Here is a 17,122-nt window from a genome sequence, read left to right as displayed (position 1 = left end):
TACATATTATAACAAATATGGCTGTCTTCAAGGATGTTGTCCTTGTTGACCAGTCTGATCAGGCATATGGCTGCCATTTCACAAATCAGGGGTTCTACATTTGGACCAACAACAACAGATCTATTAGTCTACTCTCATCATCCCAGTTACACAGTTTAATGCTTTATTGTTCAGTCTCTCCACTAAGCATCTTGTCCAAATAAAAAAGCTTCAAAGATTCCTTATCAAGACGATGGAATAACCAGAGGTGCTCAAAAAAGCTTCAGCTGCTACCCCTTTTCTGATATCTTACTGTCTCCTCATGCGTCATTTTACATTGTATCTATCCTGGGTTTGCAAGACACTCGATTCCAAAAGCCTACGTTTGGAATTTGAAAATGGGGGGTTGGACTAATGCTTGTAAAAAAATATATATGTATGTGTAACTTACACAATTCTGGAAGAAATTTCCCATATAAAACAAGGGAGGTCTCTCTGTCTACCTAACTGGATATCTATCAATTCCAACATGTGATAATGGCTATCAAGCTTCTGGAAGGCTAATAGGCCAAAAGCTTGTTTCCCAAACCTATGAGAAGGAAAACACAGCATACAGTGTTTAGGAGAGTACTATGACTATCAGAAAACAGAAAGCATGGCTCAGAGACATACGTTTGGGATAAAGTGAGGTGAAGTGCCATTAGGAAAGTGGTACCTCAAAGGGGAGCACTGCAGTGAACTGCAATGAAGGATGTCTAGCTACAGTGGTGCAGTACTGCGGGATTTACTTACGTGAACAGTCAAGTACGTAAAAGGAAAATGTATTTTACGGTGTATGCATTTCAGTGAAGCAGCTCTGGGAAAAGCACTGCATAATACTTGGTAGTGCCTGGACTATGGGAAAGAGGGCATTACAATACATTAACATTTGAAAGAGAGATGCATCTTAGGGAAACAGCACAGTACACTGTACTGACAGCCAAGATGATGTAATTAAGGAGGATAAAATTGTGCACTGTATGTACAAGACTGATGCAGCTTTACAGGAACTAGATTTACAGCAGCACTGCAACCACAAGGGGCAGCACTGCATACTGTACCTGAATCAGTAATACTAGTTTGAAGGTACAGAATTGTGTAATATTTTTACAGAAGCATTGCAAATATAAAGAACAGTACTGTGCACATGAAGAGGTGATACCAGTCTGGAGGAACAGTATTCCACAATTTTTTTTTTTTATAAGAGTAATGCAACTTCAAGGGGGAGTGTTGCATACTATACTATACACGAAGAGGTCACACCTCTCTGGAGAAACAGAACAGTGCACTGTTTTGTGACAGCAATAGTAATCACAGGGACAGTCAGCCCTACAGGCTGTGAAAATGGACTCAAGTCACCAGTAGGACTGACCGGGGGGGGGGAGGAAGTAACTGAAGGCCTGGTCTCCTATTTTAGGAGAAAGGGAAGCCCAGTGCCTGCGAAATATTTGTTGGAGACCAAGAGACTCATAGGCCATCTGCTCACATTACATGGACAACAATGACATCACTGACATCACTGCACAAAACACTCCTTAAGGGAGGGACCAGCAGCCATAACGATGAAAGCTCCCAGCTCTACATGTGCAACTCCATGACGGATTCCCCACTCCCTAGAACTACAAGTCAGTACCACTGAGGTCGACAGTCAGGGGCACACCTGGTGAAGGGTTATACCAGGAACACGTAAGGAGCAGTCAGGGAATCTGGAGGTTGTGGGTGTGGAAACTAGCAGAATAGCCAGAGGGCTGTAAAGTGATGGGAGAAGAGGAACATTGGGGAAATAACTTTGCATTGTTTGTAGACAAGACGCACAGCTTTGGAGGAACAGTACTTTACAAAAGCACTGCGACTACAAGGGACAGTGCTGTAATCTACACATGAACAGGTTGCTGCCTGTTTGGGGAAACAGCACTGTACCCTATTTTAGTTCCCCTAGGACAGTGTCCTCTTTTCTGGGGAGACACAAGATGGTACTAATACTGACTAGGGGAAATTTGGCCAGGGCATCGAGAAACTTCCCCTTATTTTTTTTCTAACAAGCATCATGGGTTCAGTTGCATCCACCTGAGCTACTACAAACATGGGCAAAAGGAACATGGATTTAATGTCTCATTCGACAGATGGCACACTGAGGAGTGCGGCACCCTCTCCTTATGACTCACTGCAATGTCAGTACTGGAAAATGAATACAGATACTTGCAGTAGGAATACAACTCACAATCTTCTGATCTTCCAGGACCAGTGGTTGTTCTTGTAAGAGTAACAGCACATACTTAAGCAATTGATGAAAATACAGCAAACCAAGACAGGATGTTATACTAAGGAAAAACAATTGTTCCAGCACAGTATCCAGCACATTGCAAGCTGATACAACCAAAAGACAATGTCATGGTATAACATTTTCACAACAATGACATAATATATATTACTTGCAGAAATTAATTAACTACAGGAGAATAACATAGTGCATAATGTTCTTTAGCCGGTGAGGAAAGTAAAGACCATAGCATGGTACAAGTACATTTCTGACTGTAATATGTAAATCATACTACAGTAGAAATGGTGCAATTATGAGGAGTTGCTATCGTATCTTCTACCTTAAAGAATAAAAAAACATTTTGTGTAAGCAAGACAGTGCAGGATGTTATACCTACACCAGTGCTGGGACAACAGGGAAATGACGTCCCACCCTTTTTAAGAAAGCATCACAGAACAAAGCACATCTGAAGAACAACGGAATACATGCATTCCAAGGACAACTTTAGAGTCAGTACAAAGTCACTGATGTATCACGACAGGCTGACACAAAAATGCAATTTTAAGTCGCCTCCCTCCTCTCTACTTTCTTTTTTAGGGTTTGCCAATTAAATGTACACCTCATCTTTTTCTGAAAGGATTCATTGTTAAAGGTTTACACTCTCCATGTGTTAACAATGAACATGGGAGAGAGTAACCCAGCTAGAAGAGAAAATACAGTATTCTGCACCTGAAAAAAATGGAAGCATCTACACCCTTTTTGATTAGCCTGCAACACCACTTTATGGCTTGAAGAGAAAAGTAGACAGTTGCTGTCTATATTCAATGGACATAAACTTCATAAAATGTGGATACTGCTTAAACATGTTGTATTATAAAGGAATAGATTCTGGTTACTTAGGTTACCAATGATTACGTGCTTAAGGGAATGCAATGGAATTCAAATAATCCCCTAGTTAACGTATCTTTCCTGTTAACAAGCCAAACAAGACAGATAATGTGCATATAGAAGAAATGTTAGCGCTGTTTACACGTGCAAAGTATATACAGATTATGTAACCAAGAAAGATGAGCTGATATTCATTAATATTATTTATTTTTTAATTTTTAATAACCACATAAAACAGGAGAAAGCCAAACAAACACCTATTTTCAGGTGTGTTCCAGGACCACAAGTTGTACAACTAGTTCAGAATCACAGTAATGCAAAATATGTCTACAGAAAACAACCAAACTCTGCAACTGTTGTGTACAAAAAAAAAAAAACCCACAATCAGAATACCTTATTCTAAACTTTAAACTTTAGAATTTACTACCAGCCCAAAATAATGTCATTTCCAAGAGTGGGAATAGTGCTCTTGTTGTTAACTCAGTTTATTATTAAACTTGGTTATCAGAAGCTTGTATAAAGATAATGTACATTTCTCAAGGTTTACACCAAGTTAATGTTTCTGGTGAAACTTGAACCTGATTTTTTTCCAGTCTCATGCTTTTTTTTCAGCCTGAACCCCTAACATAAATTATCCAGATACTGTAGTACTTTTGCTGGCCATGCACTGCATAAGGTGGATGCAAATCACACTAGAAATAAAATGTGTGGGGATTTAGTTACATTTGTGCAATAATGGCATGCAGGAAAAATCCAAGGAAGAAAGCCAATATTTTTTTCCTAAAATTGTGAAATTGTTCTACATCTCACATTTCATTTTATTATACCTTTCTTCTAAATCAGCCCTACACCGTATCCCCCTCCCAAATTGTTATGTCTGCCTTTTGTACTTCTCTTCCTTCCTCACTTCAGCTTTTTAATATGAACTGACCTGTACTAAGAGAACCAGGGTGCTATGACCATGGCTGCTGGTATGGTTTCTGTCTTCCAGCCCTTAGGGATACCTTCTGTTTTGTCTGAAATGTGCTTAGATTTGGTGCTCTGCCTTCCACTGTCATGCATCACCCATTTGTGGTTACTTCCGAAGATGACAAAGATCACTGCCCACCCATTACAGTATTACAGCACCAATTAGAAGACAAGCTTGCACATCTTCCCTCTGCCTGTCCCAAAAACCTCAGGTTTCTTTTCAAACTTACTAATCCTGAAAATATAGCTTATTTTCTAGACAATGTTAAAAAATGAATCATCTCAAACACAGATTCAACACTGAGTCACGATTTTCTGGCTTAAATTGTGTACTGCTTAAAATGCTAACTATAGCTGTCATTTCACTTTGTACACTTGCAGCGGACATTTTATTGTTGCTGACAGATCTGTGTTAATACCCCAACATGATCTAGCAAAGATTGCATGATCCCCAATTTGGCAGCACAACATCAGCTGCAGAGCATTTCATTTAACCTTCCTATGCCCCCCAACACTCTGGAAGCACTGAACTATTGTGACTGTCACCGCCTACTCCTGTTAACAACAGTACATTTCTCCATTAACTTGGCAGTTGGCAAGTTAAATGGATTCCTCCTGTAAATGTAGAGGTTAACTCCTTCTAGGATTTAGTTAATTAAAATACAAGAGAGGAATGAGCATACAGAGCAAAATGAGAATCAAACACTTTATGTATTAAATTGTTAAAAGTTATAGCCGAATTAATGGCAATTATTTACTCCTGGGCAGGATGCTTGGGGTCCACCCAAGTTTCCCAAATATGTCATCCAAGCACTTGGACTTCCTAAACAAAATAGAAAGCCACTTACCTGTTGCCAGTCACCCCTTGGGTTCTAGTCTGTTTAGAGATCCGTCCAACTGCAGTACAGAAGTATTCCACTCTCCAAAAGAGATAGGGAATAACCTGAAATACTCCCTTTATCTTGTCAAATATGAAAGCTGAATTGTTTTACTTGAAAGCCCAAGTGGTGGTCTTGATTGTGCAACAAAGGGGAGTGGGTGAAGATGCCTCTATCACAAAGCAGGGCTGCGCTAGGTTCTAGGCTCCCTGCTGGTGCCCACGACCCTCCTGCCTAGAAATGGCATAGCCAGAATCCCAAGCAGACAGCACCTGTTGAACTCGTGTTACTGAGTTTTGGTCCTTAAGAAGGACCGGCGGCTGTGCTCCTGCACCGCTAATAGACTGGCACTATGTTAACCCCCGAAATGACCACGGGGCACTCGGCTGGTTTCGTGCCTGCTCAGCAGGGAGTACCGATAACCAGTCTGTCTCCTAGGCACTCTCAAACGACCGTGTTTCAGCCACAAATGAGAACACAACAGCAATCCCGACGTTAAGTTTCAGGGAGAATAGAGTAGGGTGGTCACTTTCTGTATAATGAAAACCAGAAACAGACACACTGGAGAAGAGCAGCCGTACTGCTGTAGCTCCGTCAGTTGTACTTGAGACCACTTGAAAGCTGTACATGTACGTGAGACTATGTTCTTACCACAGAACACCGGTGAGGTGGACGGAATGTATTCCACGAATAAGTAACAAGTCCTTGCTGGGGGGTCACTAATCTGAAGTCCGTTTATTACACCAACGTCTGCGCAGGGATAACATAAAACTGGTTAAAGTATTAGATTTCCTGACGTTTGCGGACCAAAAACCGCTACTGTAAATCTGAATCACTGAAGGAAAAAACTTTTAAGACCAGTTTTTGCTTGCCATCAAATTAAACCCTGGGGCTGGGAAGGAAGGATCGTGGGGACCACCTTCTTCCAAATAGTCCAACAAGTTATACCTTAAACTTTTTCCAAACTCCAAATCCTTAACGAGGCGACCTCTATAGTCCGGGGTGCTTCAACTCATCTGTCCAGCACTAACATATAGTTGCACACTGCTATATTTTCTCCAGGCTACTACCAGTCATGACGATCAAGTCCCTCTCCCACTTTGAATGACAGGGGTTGGCCTCGGGAAACCACTCTCACCCTTCACAGTACCTGGGCCAGCCCCGCGCATGCGCACTACCACCCTCGCCTGCCTGCACTCAGGTTAAGTAGACCTTAAAGGGTCAAAAACGAAATATAAACCAACCCACCTCAACTTGATCTTACTCCTGCCAGCTGATTATTTAAGCCGCTGATTCACACGGGCTCACTGTCAGTCCACCAGTCAGACGAACTCAGCTTCTTCCGTACGAGACAAAACGGTACGATGTACATGTCAATAAAACATACTGTGAAGGGTTAACCTGAAGAGGGGCCCGCAGGAGCTTAGTTTCCTCACTAAAGCATAGTAATTCGGTTCCCTCGTCGAAATATTTGTACTAGGACGACCGCACGCGGCCCCGCATCACCAGGATTGTTGAAGTTTTCAAGGGAGACAATCAGTATCACAGCGGGAGGAACAGATCCATATATTTATCCCTTGTCAGAAGTGACAGCACAGACTGACAGCAACTTGTTTCACTAATGCATAATCACTTTGACCGTTAGTGTGCTGGAATTTTGTTTTAATCATCAAGCATACATGAAATGAAACAAAAATGTAAAGCTCTTCTTTATTAATTATACATCTAAAGTCACAGACGCGTTGACGCTAAGGTCTCTGAGGTAAAATTACATCTTTCTAATATATACAATTTCTACATGTTTACGGTTTCCTGTGTGTTTCAGATTAACCGATAGCGACAAGTCTGTAGCTAACAGCCAAGTCCCCCCCCCCCCCCCCCATTAAAACTAGCAAGCTTCCCTTTGGGGTGCCGTGAACTTCGACCGTCCGGCGGGGATGATCTCATTTGTGGTTGACTTTACCCAGCTGAAGCACTACCTGGAATAGATAGTTTATTACATTAAAATGTATTTTGCCAACATAATGTAATGCGAGTATTTCACGTTTTGAAGCTGTTCCAAACATTCATAAGGAATCAGCTTTTAATTACATGCTTAACTTACAGGTCATTAATATTTTGCATGTTTGTTGTCACTGATACAAATAACTGAGGAGAGATAATATAAGTATCCAGATTAAGACATTAAGACCCTTCTGCCCCCCCCCCCCCTTCTGTAATGCAACGTACACTTTATAAACTACAACTTAAGTTCCCACAGATCCTCGATGGAGATAGTGGTGGCATACCTCTCAACTTCTTTGCGAACCAATTCTGGACAAAGCCAAAAATAGGGGGAACAAAGGTCCACAGTCAGAGACAAGTATTGCACTAAATCACTAAAAATGTCAGTAGAACGAAAAGGTTTTACCTCTACACGCATTTTCAGAACAAAAAACAGTATAACAACTGCAACGTCTGGCATTTCTGAGGGACTGTAATCCAAAGTAATTTAGCAAAAAATCAAACATTTTATGGAAAGGTATGAAGCAAAATCATGACGGTTGAACTCTATAACGAGTTACTATCCGATCCAAACATCGCAGTGTTCATTAAGTCATTATATGGCAAGACCTGGGTACTTGTGTATCTGCAAACCATTAGTGGCACACGTAACCCGTGTGGTTGTGCCTACAACGTTTATGTACGCCGTCAGTGTGTATGTTGTGCGGTACGGGAGGATGTACCCCTCCAGCTGTACCATGTTGCCTCATTCGTTCGTTACTAACCCACCGTCCCCGGTAGGTACCGACCATAATCGGTGGTGAGAGCTGGGTAGTGACTAAAGCTTTTAGCACACACGCGACTGCAGTACCGCCCACTTTTAAAAGCAGGAAATGCAACAACTGTGAATCTCTAATTATGTAGTTACAAGGAAATTTTAATTTAAAGCCTAGCCTACTTATTTTAGTCTGCAATGCTCGAGCCTTCCCCTTTAGGAATATACGTTACCAGACGAAGCTTGAACATCAGACTTCCGTATATCAAATGCAAGAGAGAGTTCACAGAAACCCGGGCATTGCCTTCTTGCTTATTAGAAATAAGTAGTATTAAATAATTCATTTCTTTGGAATCCAGAAATGTTGCAGACTTAAACACTTTCTTGGATGCTGAATTATTTTAAAACAACAGTGTGTCAATGGAATAACGTCTAGTCATATACTTTATATTTTCATACAAAACAAAAAGTTCTGATACACAAAGCTATGTATTTATAAAACAATTTCAGTCCGTTTTGCATTAATAATTGCAGCCTTAATAGGCTGTCCAACGTACCCAGCTAAGCATAAATTGTTTCATACCTCCTGTCCAGAATTTCGTAGTGTCCAGATTTTTGCTTTTTATTTTTACCCTACTCCTCATAAAATGGATTTCAGGCAAATCTATGGGGTTTGTTTTCACTAAATAATGAAAGACACCCAACTTTAAGACTTCATATAATTCAGCAAATGCATGCTATTGCAAAACCTATTATTATAGTATCTTTCTTATTTTATGAAGTATTTAAAATTTGTCACTTGTTTGGGGATTTAGTCTTCCCATTATTCATTCATTCATTCATTCATTCATTCATTCATTCATTTGCTTTGTCCATAATTCTTGCACTAAAAGGGTGAGCAGTATGAGTTATTTTAGGCATGGCCAGTCTTCCTTGAGTCAATCAACTTTTTCTGATGGTACATTTTAAATACAGTGCATGCTGCTATAAATTGAGATTGACTGAACATATTTACTAGTTACAAGTTATTTAATAAAACTTGAGCATGTTTTTTAAAGCCATCTAGATAAAATATTTAAATTCTTTCAAAATATGCATGAAAGGAGAGTGAGAGCATAATTAAAGGTATATTCCTTCATAGTTAAAGGAAGGGAGACCAGCCCTAAAAAAAACTACATATGTTTAATATGTCAACTTCATTGCTAGAAACAAATGTTACTGAAATTGAAATAACAAGCAAATAAAAATGCAACGGAAAAACATGGTCATGTAACTAAAAAAGTCAAATAAATAAATAAATAAATAAGGAAAGAAAATATGGAGCAATTTTAAAAAGGATTTTATAACAGGTGATACGTGTGTGTGTGTGTGTATGTGTGTGTGTGTGTGTGTGTGTGTGTTTGTGTGTCTGTGTGATATGCGTAAACACTGTAGCTGGATCATTGTCTAGCATGCTTTAAACATATATTAATATATGGGCACCATTGATAAATTAAGTCCTGCAGCAATGTTTTGATTTACAGTGACCTCAAAAACAACCTTTCAAGTAAGAAGAACAATGTCAATTGCTCCAGTACTTTTATATATTGTATAAGAAAGCATAATGAGAAATATTCCAGTTTTTTTAAAAGTAGAACACAGTTCACACTTTCCACATTTTTTATGTTTATTTGATTAGCTGGACAATGTTACTGGAATATTATAATCAACTTAGGATACAGTGAACATATGCAATAGTGGTCTGGCAATTGTAATAAACAGTTATTCTTTTAGAGAGGTGTTCCAGTTTATTTTGGCCTTGAGACAAGTGTGTACAACCAAGGAACCAAGCACAAGAATATAAACGGTATCCTGAGTCTTTAATCCAAAAAGTTAAAATAAGCACTTTCATTCTACTAATTGAGAACTTCATCAAATAAATACACACACACACACACACACACACACACACACACACACACACACACACACACAAACCCGCCCAATATATTCTATTAAAACCTCTGAAGAAACGGTCATTACTTTAAATTGATCTTTTAAGGGATTTTAATTTAAGCAGGCATGTAAACGAGAACTGTGTTGCATTCTAATGCCAATACTTGCCCGGGTCTAAATGAGCAAATTTCAATTACATGCATGCTTAAATTAAAATCCATTGAAAGATTAATTTAAAGGAATTCTAGAGAAACTTTAAAGTATTTTGTTTAATTAATTTATTTCTTAAGTAGTGTTTTTATAATTATTCTTATTAATTACATTGATCGCATACTGTTTATTTTTATAATATATACATTTTGGTATGGGATCCTTAAGGTGACGTACCGCAGTCATAGAGGCTGGTCACAATGCCGGTTTCTTCAGAAGTTTTAATAGTATATATTGGGCGGGTTTATGTGTGTGTATTTATCTGATGAAGTTCTCAATTAGTAAAATAAAAGCACTTATTTTAACTTTGTGGATTAAAGATTTTGGATACTGTTTAAATTATTGTGCTTGGTTCCTTGGCCATACACACTTGTCTCACTACCGGTTTGTTATGTTGACCTTGAAAATGAACCATGAATCAAGAGAATAACTATATACCTCATTAGCTCTGACCATAGAATATGACAGAACAACTGAAATATTTAACATCAATTTGTTTTAAAAGAGAGTATTACAACTTTGCAATGCACTGATGAGATTTAAATGCAATGATCAATTGGGATACACTGTTCAAGATCAAACATGCTATGTCCCTCCACCTTATTCTGTCCTAGAGGGAACTTTGGTGTCAAAGTAATCTCAAAAGCAATGATTGAGGGTTATCTGGAGTCAGAAACCATGGAGTAATAGAAAGAGATGGTTGTAAACATGGCTGCCTGACCAATGTATTTAGTTTATAGTAGAACAAAATGTTTTTTTTTTTAATTAAAAATAAATAACTAATTACACTTTATTTTTTTCTGTCAAGAAGTTCTTGTTGGTCCAGCAGCAGTGACACCAATGTGTATGCTGGAATTCTTGGGTTCAAGTCCCAGATAATTGCTAATGTTATTCTTACACTTGCATGATTCTAAACAGAAGGCTTTTTGCATATTTGTATGTGTGTGTGTGTGTGTGTGTGTGGGGGGTTATTTGTAATACTGATTGCTGCAGGAAGTTGTCATGTAGAGTATGTTCAAGTGATTGGCTTTGAATCACACAGTTTAAATTGTACTGGTTATTTTTTACAACGGTGGGGAAGAGGCTACTGAAAATGTTCATTTTCTTGCAATTAGCACCTTATGTCCTACATACATATTCATTACATCTTTGCAACAGAATCATGATTAATGACATTTTAATATCATATTGAACAAGGAAATAATAAACAGAGAGGTTATGGAACTTGCTTTCAATGCACACAGCATCAGAGTTCTGAGTAGATCCTCTTTTGTCTAATGCAGTGGTATAAACTCTGACCCCAACTGGTGCCTTATTCAATTAACCATAACAAAACAAAGTTGCTATATTATATATTATTTTACCCTCAACAATTCAACGTATTGAATCCACTCTTCACAAAGTTATTGTTCTAGCTAGGTATAACAAACTGTCTCCTGGGATGTTAATCTTCTACTATCCATAGTGCTTAGTGATCACAAATCTCTTCTCACTTCCTGTTGCCTAAACAAAATCAATCAGCCACCTAAATGCATAACATTTAGATCCACAAGTGAGAGCTCTGGAAAAACCTTAACAAAAAACAAACTGTATTAACTGAACTCCACCACATGCAGCCAGCAACCCAGATGTGCCTCTGTCCATCCTCATTAACATCCTAACTCTATCCAGCATAAGCTCTACCCCCTAAAACAAAAACACTTAAATCAAACAACGTACCATAGGTGCCATCACAATTTGCTCACCTAATAAAAAACAGAGATCATGATTAGGAGGACTGAAAAAAATTCTACCAACAATGACAAATTCAACCACTTCAAAGATCTTAGAAAAAATGTCTGAAATAACATAAACAAAACCAAATGTAATCCTGCCAAAACTTGCAAAAGGTGGATTTGGCACAGCCCAAATACATCTGGAACCATCTAAAAAACTTGGTACGCCATAGAATATTCAAATGAACAACAAACAACAATAAGCTAATTCCTGTGGTAATACTGGGAATATAGTATAATATAAAGACTCCCCCAACCCCACAAAAACTCATTCATTCTCACCTCCCTCCCACCCCATAGTGAGCTTCTGTATACCAACCCAAACTACCCTTATTTCCAATTAAAAGAAATTACAAAATGTAATTCACAGAGCAACTTAAAAATATGCCCAACCCCATCAACAGCGACCATTAAACAAATCACCACAAATCCATAAGCTTGAATACCAAATACTGGCAGCTCCTCTTGTCCACATTTTCAGCTTTTCCCTGACAACAAAAGACATTAATGAATCTTGGACCTGCTCATGCCTAAAACACAACTGACTCAACCACTCCCTCATCTCTTTCCTCCACCTTTATACTCTACCCCCATATTAACTTCTTACCCCTCTAATAACTACTCCATTCCTAACCTACTTTCCAAAAATATTCTATTGCTCCTCTCTCAATGTCTTTCTTGTCTAAGGAACAGTCATCTATTGCTTCTAACATCTCTCTCAACTCCCCTCTAGACTAGCAACTGCTATCTATTGCTCCTAGCATATGTACTCTCTGCCTAGTAACGCCTAGCCAGAGCTGCTCACTATTTAAGTCAACATACAAAATACTTACTCCTTGTATCAAGTGCTACCCCCAATGTACTATTCTATTACAGTGGCACTACTAAACTAAGTAAAAATCATGTTCTGTAAACATTATTATACAACTTGATTATGCTATGCAAAAATTATTTGTGTCTTAATAAGTCTAACTTGCTGTGTGCATGTACGGGGCTTTACCCCCAGGCCTCTTCTGTTCTGTAATAATTTTTATATAACCTGACTTAAGCAATGTAAATATTGGTTGTCTGTGTGATAAGAACTGGTATAATCCTTTATGTATATTGTGACACCCCTGCACTGGCCCAGTAATCAAGGAGCCTCAATCCTCACCACTGGCAACAGTGGGGGGTGTACACAATGCGAGAATGACAAGTACACGCACAGTAAAGTACAGTTTCCCTTAAGAGCACACACAGACCACAGTCAGTTTGAGTCTGGTTTCTTCCTCTTTCTCCAGATCCCCAATAAGACTCCCCACTGGCACAGCTATAGAGTTGAGATCTCAGCTGAGTGGCCCAGCAAAAACCTCCAGCACCCTCTCTGTCCAATCAGTGCTTCATGTCCCTGCCCAAGTAGTTCACACACACACACACACACACACACACACACACACACACACACACACACACACACACAAACACACACACACTTTGAAATTTGATTTATACACAAACACACACCTGGGAAAGGCTGGCACAGGTTTACTAGCTATGCCCCCTTTTGCCCAGACTATAAGGTAGTTTCCACTGCCACCAACCATTCTTATCAACTACTTAAGGCCCTTAACAATTGGTGTCCAATCCTACTGTGTAATATTATTAATCCAAATGGTAGTCTGACCAAGACTTGCAAGGCTATTTAGGAGTGGCCTATACAGTGTCACCAAATACACATGCAAGTACTCTAAGAGCTTAAACATGTCTCACAAATATCAGCCACAAAGATAGGTTTAAATATATGTAATAATAAATAATAACATAACAAGACAATACTCAGTAAATCAACACAGTAACTTCAGAGTCAAAATCACAGGAAATATTTTAAAACAACATTGCAGTACAGTCTCAAGTAAATACAAAAAACATCTCAACTAATCTTTACTATATTCCTATCTATATCTAAACGAGATACTATGCCCTAAATCTTGCTTACAGCAAGGCAAGTGCAGATGGTGATGATGAGTAGGTGTTCTTGCTAGGTCCTAGACAAAATACAAAATGCACAGTCTCTCTATGAGAGAGTTCTTAAATTAATATAAAATATTACTGCTGGGTTAACTTGGATGGCATCACTTTTTGTCATCTGACTTCAGTTCCCAAGCTAAAACAGAAACTAACAAAATTTAATATCTCTCTGTGAAAAATACATGCCTCTCAGATGTTTGCAAATCTTGGAAGTCGTAAAACAGTAAAGCACTTTTACATTTTAAACCTAGTAATTACTTCACTTTCAAGACAATACAAAAACTTCTAGTTCTAGACATTGGCGTCTGCTACACTGAAACTGAGAAAGTGCTTTTATAGCACAATCATAAAGCAATTTCATTTCAACTTATTTTCTTGAAGTTTTGCAAGTTAACCCTTTTATGTTCTAGTATCTACTGTTAAAACATACATTTGCATAGGTATATAGTTTATATGCATTTCGGTTCTAAGTCAGCAGGTCATGCCTCAGTTACATTTTAGCTCAGTACATAACATACAATTCTGTATAAATCATATCAATATTCATAAATGACAGAATTATTTACAAAATTCCAGATAGCTGGGCTGGCAATATTTCCCTATATCACATGATATATGTATGGGGCTTTCCCCCAGGGGCCTCCGCTGAAAACAGGCTCCTCGTCCAGTCAGACATACCCAGTTAACAAATGTCAAAATAAATAAAATAAAATAAACAAAATCCAGTTTTATTAAAATATGCTGTTATGCCATATAACCCACCCCATACCTAAGCCATCTTTACCTAAATCCACTGGTGACTACCAGCTAATTACCAGTCTGAACTTTAGAGCAAAATTACTGGAAAAATAATTTATGAACATATATTGAAATATCTTATTCGATGTACAATATCTTCACTGACAAACAACATGACTTTAAACCCAAATGTACCTTCAATACAGCCATCTTTACACTCACTAGTGAAATCTACATCAGCTTTAAAGCAGGAAAAATCACAAGGGTCATTTTCATTCACTTGAAAGGAATCTTTGAGTGTGTGTGGACCATAACATTCACTTTATAAGCTTAAATCATTCAGATTGTCTGATAAAATATGCCAGTAGTTTAACAACTATCTAACAGAACTTTATCAATCATCACCAAAAAGGCAAACACACATCATGCATATACTAACATGGGGGTTCCACAAGGTTCTGTACTTGACCCTCTTTTCTTCACCCTTTTTGTCAACAGCCTGCCATGTGAACTACCCACAATCCTTTCCTATATGCAGCTGACAGAGTTATAATCAGAGCATCTGCAAAACACCAGTAAATCAAAGCTTCCAATGACTTCAAAAATCAGTTTAACTGGCTATGCAGTAAAAATTTATCATTAATCTCCAAAAATCTACAGTAATGCTATGTGGGACCAGAAAGAAACTGGCCATGGCATGGGCTTTTAACATATTTGACACAGATCTGCAACCACTCTCTTACTGTTTTGAAACAAAAATACCTGGACCTGTCTCTATCTTTCCTCCTCCACATTGAGCAAAACCCCAAAAAATACTCGGTGAGCTTAAGGTAGTTTATAGAATTGCCAACCTCTTAACAGCTGAATCTAGAGAAGCCACTGCACTTAATCTCCTGTTGATATACCAGGAATACTCCCTCCCAGTCACAGGATTGTAATCCACAAAATCATCAAAATTCTCCAAAAGACTGAAAACAAAATCCTTGGTTTTATTTACCTACGTTCAGACTACAAATGTAACTGCTCAGCAATCAGTAAAGCCAATTGACTCATAGTAGAAACTAGGGCAGCTTTCCTTTTAAACACCTTAACCTACAAACTGTTAAAAAAATGACTACTGTCCTCCACTCAGTAAATGCCTGGACTTTAGAAACACTGAGAAACTCCAGGGACACACTGCTAATCAGATCTTCATACACATTATGTATAGCTGAAAATTCCTTCTCAAAATCAGCCCCCACAAACTGGAACAAAATTCCAAAAAATATCATAAGTGCTATAGCCCTAAGTGCCTTTCATGAACCTCTCTAAAAACATATTAAGCAAAGTTCCCAATGTCACTGGTTTGATAATCTTGGTTAACATTTAACAATATGCTCACAAATCCACTTAAATCTCACTTTCAAGTCAATATTCTCTGCATCTCTAGGAACATTCAAATCAAAGCTCTGTGCATCCTGTATAAATATCCCCTGAAACATTATGCTATACTTCCACTGTCATCTCCACATCCCACTAATAGGTCTCCTTCCCATTTCTCCCCCCTCTGTTCTTCTTCCTCCCTTTTTTCTCAGCACTTTTAAATGGTATATTATCAGTACAAACTCCTTTCGTTATACTGCCTCATCAGGCTGAAAGTTTGGATAATTACGGATTGTTTAACTCTGATTATGTATGGTTAGCTATGTCTTGTATTACTCTAACTAGGAATATGATTTATGTATCTTTTCCATAACTATGTATATACTTTTATGCCGTTAAGTCTGGGTTGGGTCTGAAAAAGGTTTGTGGACCAGTGTGCTTATCTGGCTAACAAATGTAAAAAAGACAAGGAAAAAAATAAATAAAAGCAAGTAAAACCATACCTCTCAACTGTCCAGATTTTTGCCTCATATTTTTAGTCTGTTCCTCATAAAATGTGTGGTTTTCTATAATATCACTGATGGTTGAAATCACTAAATAATGACAGACATTTGAGTTTCAGACTTCATATTCTTCCGAAAATGCATGACAATGCAGAACCTATTATTGTAGCAATTTTCTAAATTTATAAGATCAGTATTAAAGCTCTGTCCCTATTTCTGGACCTTTCATCATCATCATCATCATCATCAGCCGCTTTTTCTGATTTTCTACATGGGGTCGGGGAGTTGTGTTAACTGTCGCCATTTCTCTCAATTCAATGTCACATTCCTGCCGTCTTCGACACTCATGCCTAACTGTCGCAAATCTTCTTTCACACAATCCAGCCACCTCTTTGCTGGACGTCCTTGTTTCCTCTTACCTTCTTCCTGTCTGTCCCAAATCTTCTTCACCAGATTTTCTTCTGCTTTTCTGCACGAGTCCAAACCACTGTAATCTGTTCTCTTTGATCTTTTCTGCAATTAGAGCTACTTTGGCTTCTGCTCTTATGTCTTCATTTCTTTGTCTGTCCCACAGAGTGCATCCTACCACCCTTCTCAGTCACTTCATTTCCATCACCTCTAGCTTCTTCATATGCTCTGCCTTCACTGCCCAGGTTTGTGTACCACTGTCGCACCACTGTCTTGTACACCTTACTTTTCAGCTTCTTTGGCATTCTTCTGTCATAGACTACACCTGGCACTCTATGCCAGTTGGCTGCAGCACCTCTGATTCTAGCTTGGATCTGTTCATTCAGACTTCCCTTCTCTTCAACCACCACCCA

At 38.5% G+C, this 17,122-nt stretch overlaps 1 protein-coding gene across 1 annotated transcript in view; it reads right to left on the bottom strand.

Annotated features, from left to right (window-relative positions):
• The window catches only part of WNT5B (Wnt family member 5B), a gene marked incomplete in the record, with an annotated part of 1,807,993 nt that extends 1,801,826 nt beyond the window's left edge, over window positions 1–6,167 (bottom strand). Inside the window, 1 exon segment of the mRNA XM_044087503.1 lies at window positions 4,984–6,167.
• Between the last annotated feature and the right edge of the window lie 10,955 nt (window positions 6,168–17,122).

Source organism: Protopterus annectens, chromosome 11.part0 (genome assembly GCF_019279795.1).
Source record: "Protopterus annectens isolate FY-2018-M chromosome 11.part0, PAN1.0, whole genome shotgun sequence".
In the NCBI taxonomy this organism is placed as follows: domain Eukaryota; kingdom Metazoa; phylum Chordata; order Ceratodontiformes; family Protopteridae; genus Protopterus; species Protopterus annectens.
Note: the sequence above shows the minus strand (reverse complement) of the source record. Positions and strands in the feature narration are given on the sequence as shown.